This window comes from Octopus bimaculoides, chromosome 27 (assembly GCF_046866305.1).
Source record: "Octopus bimaculoides isolate indiv1 chromosome 27, ASM4686630v1, whole genome shotgun sequence".
Taxonomy (NCBI): domain Eukaryota; kingdom Metazoa; phylum Mollusca; class Cephalopoda; order Octopoda; family Octopodidae; genus Octopus; species Octopus bimaculoides.
In genome coordinates this window covers 19211765-19218910 of record NC_142954.1, presented here as the reverse complement: position 1 = coordinate 19218910, position 7146 = coordinate 19211765, and the positions used below count along the sequence as shown (strand labels likewise).

At 36.9% G+C, this 7146-nt stretch overlaps 1 long non-coding RNA gene across 1 annotated transcript in view; it reads left to right on the top strand.

The window, feature by feature from the left end:
- The first annotated feature begins 314 nt into the window (after positions 1 to 314).
- LOC149130889 (uncharacterized) overlaps positions 315 to 7146 on the top strand; it is a 38292-nt gene continuing 31460 nt past the window's right edge. The window contains exon 1 of the long non-coding RNA XR_016238638.1: positions 315 to 492. This is a non-coding gene — a long non-coding RNA (uncharacterized LOC149130889). The remainder of the gene's footprint in view (positions 493 to 7146) is intronic.

Below are 7146 nucleotides of genomic sequence, written 5' to 3'. Positions count from 1 at the left end.
CCGGTTTTTGCTCCGCTGAATCCGTATTTCAGAATTTTTTAAAGTGAGCTTCTTCTAGCATTTTGACAGACCGGTCACTGGTCAATCTTATATACACAAGTACTATAATCTTTTTAGGATCTCCCAAAAATTTTTCAAGAACCTTCTGATTCTTTTAATGTGCTAGTTTCCTGGTATTAAATTGATATTAATTAATATCGAATTTTTACCATATTATGTTAATTAACCATAATCACATTTCTCAAAGTTGGTAAATTCAAAGCAGAAATTATTTTCTGCAGAGATATTTTCCGGATTCAGCGCGCCAAAACTAAGACTTTTGAATTTTAATCTTTATAATGGATAGAATCACGTGCACACTTTCACTAGTTGAAGACAACTAGCACGAGATTCTGTTCGATTGTTAAAATATCGGCAATCTGTACGGAAGAAAAATAGACACTTTTATTTTGAAAGTGTTGATTTTGAAACTATAGTCTGCAGATAATCGAGGTATGTACAATTTTCACTGGTCTAGCCCGCCTGTTTTTGCTACGGTGAATCCGTATTGGAGAATTTTTTTAAGTGAGCTTCTTCTAGCATTTTGACAGACCGGTCACTGGTCAATCTTATATACACAAGTATATATATATATATATATATATATATATATATATATATATATATATATACACATATATACGACGGGCTTCTTTCAGTTTCCGTCTACCAAATCCACTCACAAGGCTTTGGTCGGCCTGAGGCTATAGTAGAAGACACTTGCCGAAGGTGCCACGCAGTGGAACTGAACCGAGATTTTTCAAACAATTTTTTTTCAGAATCGGAATCTCCATAGCCTAAAACGTGGGATTCCGTAAAAAACAAAACAAAAACAAGGGGGGAAAGGTTCAGATTACATATGGTCCGTCTCCGCCATTATTGTGTGGTTTTCCAGCAAAACAAACGAGTCCAACCCGTCTGAGCCTCAAAAACAAAAGTGTGGTGGAGGGGGGACACAGCCCCGAAGGCCGGAACGGACCAACACAAAGAAGAATCACTGGATCCAAGCAGACATCCACCTCCATTTCCAGCACAATTCCAAGTGGCAAGAATGAACCCCCCCCCCACACACACACACACGCCCCACGATTTATCTCCCCTGCGCCGCTAAAAAACACAGACCTGCACACACGCAATTGCCATATCTGGTCATATGTGCACACACGCAATTGCCATATCTGGTCATATGTGCACACACGCAATTGCCATATCTGGTCATATGTGCACACACGCACACAAACGGCGGAGACGGAGTATGTGTAATCTGAACCTATGGCAATTGCGTGTGTGCAAATCTATACCCTTCAACGGCGCAAGGGAGATAAATTAATAAACCTTTATCCTTTTCATTGTTATATATATATATATATATATATATTGGTCAATCTTATATACACAAGTATATATATATATATATATATATATATATATATATATATATACATATATACGACGGGCTTCTTTCAGTTTCCGTCTACCAAATCCACTCCCAAGGCCTTGGTCGGCCCGAGGCTATAGTAGAAGACACTTGCCCAAGGTGCCACGCAGTGGAACTGACCCGAGATTTTTCAAACAATTTTTTTTTCAGAATCGGAATCTCCATAGCCTAAAACGTGGGACACATATATATATATATATATATGTAATTAAAAAAGTTCAATCGGGAAACTATTCCATTAAATATCATGTTTAATTATGGAGATTATGTAAAAAATATATTTTACACTTCTATATTTAACTGTGCGTGTCTTGTGTATTCCTTATTTTTGCTTCTGTCGGGAATTAAAGCGAAGAAAAAATCGTATGCAACAGATAAGTCGTCTTAACATTTCTGTGTAGCAGACCTTTAGCTGTTATTTCTAGCATAGGCTAGAATCACTGGATTTAAGCAGACTTTCACTTCCATTTCCAGCACAATTCTATGTGGTAAAAATGAAACCCTCCTCACAGGTTTCACGATTTATCTCCCCCGCGCCGTTAAAAAATATAGATTTGCACACACGCAATTCACATATTACCACATATATGCACACACACAAACAGGAACGTGTATGTAGGTATGTATGTATGTATAGATATATACACATACATATATACATACATATTTATACTATAGCCTCGGGCCGACCAAAGCCTTGCGAGTGGACTTGGCAGACGGAAACTTAAAGAAGACCGTCGTATATATATATATAATAATAATAATATTAGGGACAAAATCCAAAATTACAGGTAAAAACTCAATTCAAATCAATTTTCCCTAAAACTATATATATATATATATATATATATATATATATATATATATATATATATATATATATATCTATATATATATATATATCTATATATATATATATATATATATATATATATATCTATATATATATATATATATATATCTATATATATATCTATATATATATCTATATATATCTATATATATCTATATATCTATATATATCTATATATCTATATATATATATATATATATATATCTATATATATCTATATATATCTATATATATATCTATATATATATATATATATATATATATATACATATATATATATATATATATATGTATATGTATATGTATATATATATATATATATATATATTAGGGACATCACTTTCCGTCTACCAAATCCACTCAGAAGGTTTTGGTCAGCTTCAGGCTATAGTTGAAGACACTTGCCCAAGGTGCCATGCAGAGGGACTGAACCTGGAAGCATGTGGATGGGAAACAAGCTTTTTACCACACAGCCATATGTGTGCCTAGATAAATTCTTTCAAATGTGTGGCTGTGTGGTAAGAAGTTTGCCTCCCAACCATATGGTTCCAGGTTCAATCCCACTGCATGGCACTTTGGGCAAGTTGTCTTCTATTATAGCCCTTAGCTGGCCAAAGCTTTATGACTGGATTTGGAAGACAGAAGCTGAACAAAGCCTGTCATATATATATATATTCTTTTACTTTTATCAGCCATTTGACTGTAGCCATGCTGGAGCATCGCTTTGATGGGTTGTTTTTTAGTTGAACAAATCGAACACAGGGCTTATTTTTTTCAAACCTGGTACTTATTCTATCGGCCTCTTTTGCCAAACTGCTAAGTTACGAGTATGTAAACACACCAACACCAGTTGACAAGCAGTGGTGAGGGACAAACACAGACACACACACACATATATGATGGGCTTCTTTCAGTTTCCATCTACCAAATCCACTCACAAGAATTTGGTTGACACAAGGCTATAGTAGAAAACACTTGCCCAAGTTTTCACGCAGTGGGACTGAACCCAAAATCATGTGGTTGAGAAGCAAGCTTCTTACCACACACACGCACATATATACTCTTTACACTTTTACTTGTTTCAGTCATTTTACTGCAGCCATGCTGGAGCACTGCCTTTAGTCAAGCAAATCGACCCAGGACTTATTCTTTGTAAGCCTAGTACTTATTCTATCGGTTTCTTTTGCCGAACCGCTAAGTTACAGGGATGTAACCACACCAGCATCGGTTGTCAAGTGATGTTGGGGGGGGACAAACACAAACATACATATATATATATATATATATATATATATATATATATATATATAGGCCGTTGCCAGTACCGCCTGACTGGCTCCCGTAGTATTTTCGAACGAGATCGTTGCCAGTGCCCCTGGACTGGCTTGTGCGGGTGGCACATAAGACACCATTTCGAGCGTGGCCGTTTTCGTGCGGGTGACACGTAAAAGCACCCACTACACTCTCTGAGTGGTTGGCGTTAGGAAGGGCATCCAGCTGTAGAAACACTGCCAAATTAGACTGGAGCCTGGTGTTGCCATCCGGTTTCACCAGTCCTCAGTCAAATCGTCCAACCCATGCTTGCATGGAAAGCGGACGTTTAACGATGATGATGATGATGATACGACAGGCTTCTTTCAGTTTCTGTCTACCAAATCCACTCACAAAGCCTTGGTCAGCCCGAGGCTATAGCAGAAGACACCCAAGGTGCCACGCAGTGGGACTGAACCCAGAACCATGCAGTTGGTAAGCAAGCTACTTACCACACAGCCACTCCATAAGTGTGTATGTGTTTTACTGTCTCCTTGCCTTGATTTCATGTGATGGTTGTTAACAAATGTGATTGTTATGCAAGCAATGTTGTTTGTTTCTAGCTTTCTGCGTAAACATACCTGGCCAGGGGGAAATATTACCTTACTTGGACACAGCAAAGGTAACTGGTACACTTTTTATGAAACCCAAAAAGCTGGCAGGCAAAAATCAATCTTGGTTTAATTTGAACTCAGAACACAGAAGCTGGAGGAAATGCTGCTAAGCACTTTGTCCAATGAACAATTCTGGCACCTCGTCACCCAAATTTGTTTTTACTATAGGCACAAGACCTTAAACTGAAAGTTAAGGGGTCATTGGTACTGATTTCATCAACCATGAAAGGTAAAGTAGATCATGGCAGAATTTGAAGTGTAAGTGTAAAGCATTTTCTCTGGTCTGCTAACCATTCTGCTAGCTTACCTCCTTAACACCATGTAACAAAATTTATTTATTTTTTTTTTTGCATCTTTGAAACTGACTCAATAAGATCCCAACTTGTTTCTTGTATAAAAAAGAAAAAACCGCAAATACTGGGGACGATCTTTGACTAAAATCCTTCGAGGTCAACTAAATTCCTTCGAGGTACACTTTTTATGAAACCCAAAAAGCTGGCAGGCAAAAATCAATCTTGGTTTAATTTGAACTCAGAACACAGAAGCTGGAGGAAATGCTGCTAAGCACTTTGTCCAATGAACAATTCTGGCACCTCGTCACCCAAATTTGTTTTTACTATAGGCACAAGACCTTAAACTGAAAGTTAAGGGGTCATTGGTACTGATTTCATCAACCATGAAAGGTAAAGTAGATCATGGCAGAATTTGAAGTGTAAGTGTAAAGCATTTTCTCTGGTCTGCTAACCATTCTGCTAGCTTACCTCCTTAACACCATGTAACAAAATTTATTTATTTTTTTTTTTTGCATCTTTGAAACTGACTCAATAAGATCCCAACTTGTTTCTTGTATAAAAAAGAAAAAACCGCAAATACTGGGGACGATCTTTGACTAAAATCCTTCGAGGTCAACTACACTTGAATGTTTTCGAAGCTGCCACTGTGCATAATTACCAAAGATCAAACTCACTTTCCACTACATACTGTAAATCCTCGAGTATAATACGCAGGGGATTTTTAGGGGGCTGTACCTCTGAAAAACCTAAACCTTGTGTATAATACACACCCATTCTCTAACTTGAGTCAAGGAGGTCTATATAACGTCCTTGGTTTGTAAACATATATACAGTAAAGTCTTTTATTATTATTGCATATATAACAATGCAAACATGTAGCTTATTTGTGCACTTTGTTTGCAGAAAATAAAGAAATAACAGTAATAACGTCAGTGAACAATAAATATTAAGTGAATTGCCTTTCACATATTTATCACTATCAGTTACAAAAGCAAAAACATTTATTCAAATCCTTCCAATTCAGCATCGAATAACTGTTCCATTTGTTCCTCCGTAAACGTGTCAGCATCATTGTAGTGTAAATCTGTCATTGTCAGATTCATAGTCAACATCAGAAGATTCACTTTCATTTATTTCATCTTTCCATACAACGTCATCCTGAGTACCATCCAGTGCAGACGACATACAACATCACGGTAATGATGCAAACGGTCAATACAAACAGCAGGATGAACTATTTATTTTAATAAATGTTGCTTACTGCAAGTTATGGATGATTCTTTTATGACTTCATTGCTTTCAGGCTTAGCTTAAGGTATTTTCACACCCAACATCACAAAATGCGTCTGAATAAACATTGCCGGACAGCAAATAGAGACTCGGACATTGCTTAGGAAATATTTTTAATTTTTAACCTCGTATATAGTAAGCACTAGGGATTTGGACCTTTAAATTTTGGGGGGAAAAATGCGGATTATACTCGAGGATTTACAGTATTCTCCAGAATTACAAAATTCTCTTACCTGTTTCAGTCATTTGGTTGTAGCCATTCTGGAGCGCCGCCTATAAGAGTTTTTTAGTTGAAGAAATTGACCCTAGGATTTATTTTTTTTAAAGCCTTGTACTAAGTTACAGGGATGTAAATACACTAACACCAGTTATCAAGTAGTGATGGTGAGGGACAAACAGACACAAAGACATACACATTAGATATATACATGTATATGTATATATACAATGGGCTTCTTTCAGTTTCCGTGTACCAAATCCACTCACAAGGCTTTGGTCGGCCTGAGGCCATAGCAGAAGTCACTTGCCCAAGGTGTCACACAGTGGGACAACCTGGAACCACATAGTCGGAAAGCAAGCTTCTTACCACATTGCCTATGCAACAAAATTTTAATCTTTTTTTTTTTGTCTTTGGTCAGTGTTATTTTCCTATCTGCTTCTATCTAGAAATCAAAGGAAATGATTATTATTCCCTTCAAACCTTGCTTTTCTCACCTGGACATCAATGTTTTGAAACTGACCTATTTTCCATTACATTTCACACAGATTCAGTGCCGAGTTGCTGAAGCAGAAATATCATTAATGATTCTGGCAGTTGTCCACCTTAATAATGATAATAGTAATCCTTTCTACTAAAAGCAATAGGCCTGAAATTTGGGGGCAGGGGACTAGTCGATTACATTGACCCCAGTGTTTCACTGGTACTTAATTTATCAACCCCAAGAAGAGAATTTTGCCCAATGTGCTAATGATTCTGTCTGCTAACCACTTTAATAATAATAATAATAATAAATGCCCCAGACAGTGGCTCTCATGGCTTCTGATCTTAAAGAATTGGAAGTGTTATCATGGACACTGTTTTGTCTTGGTATAAAATACAGCAAATATTCTGCTCAATACCACAGATCTGCTTGTCACTTGTTTGACATTAATCAGTTGAGTATGTCCCTAAGTAGCTGAGGATATGTGCATCTGTGATCATGAGCAGAAGTAGTGGGGGAGCATCATAGCCATGTGTTGAGAGGAATTCTTTGGGGTTTGAATAATTCACCTTTGGAAACATGGGTGTTTTGCTCAACATCCTTAAAC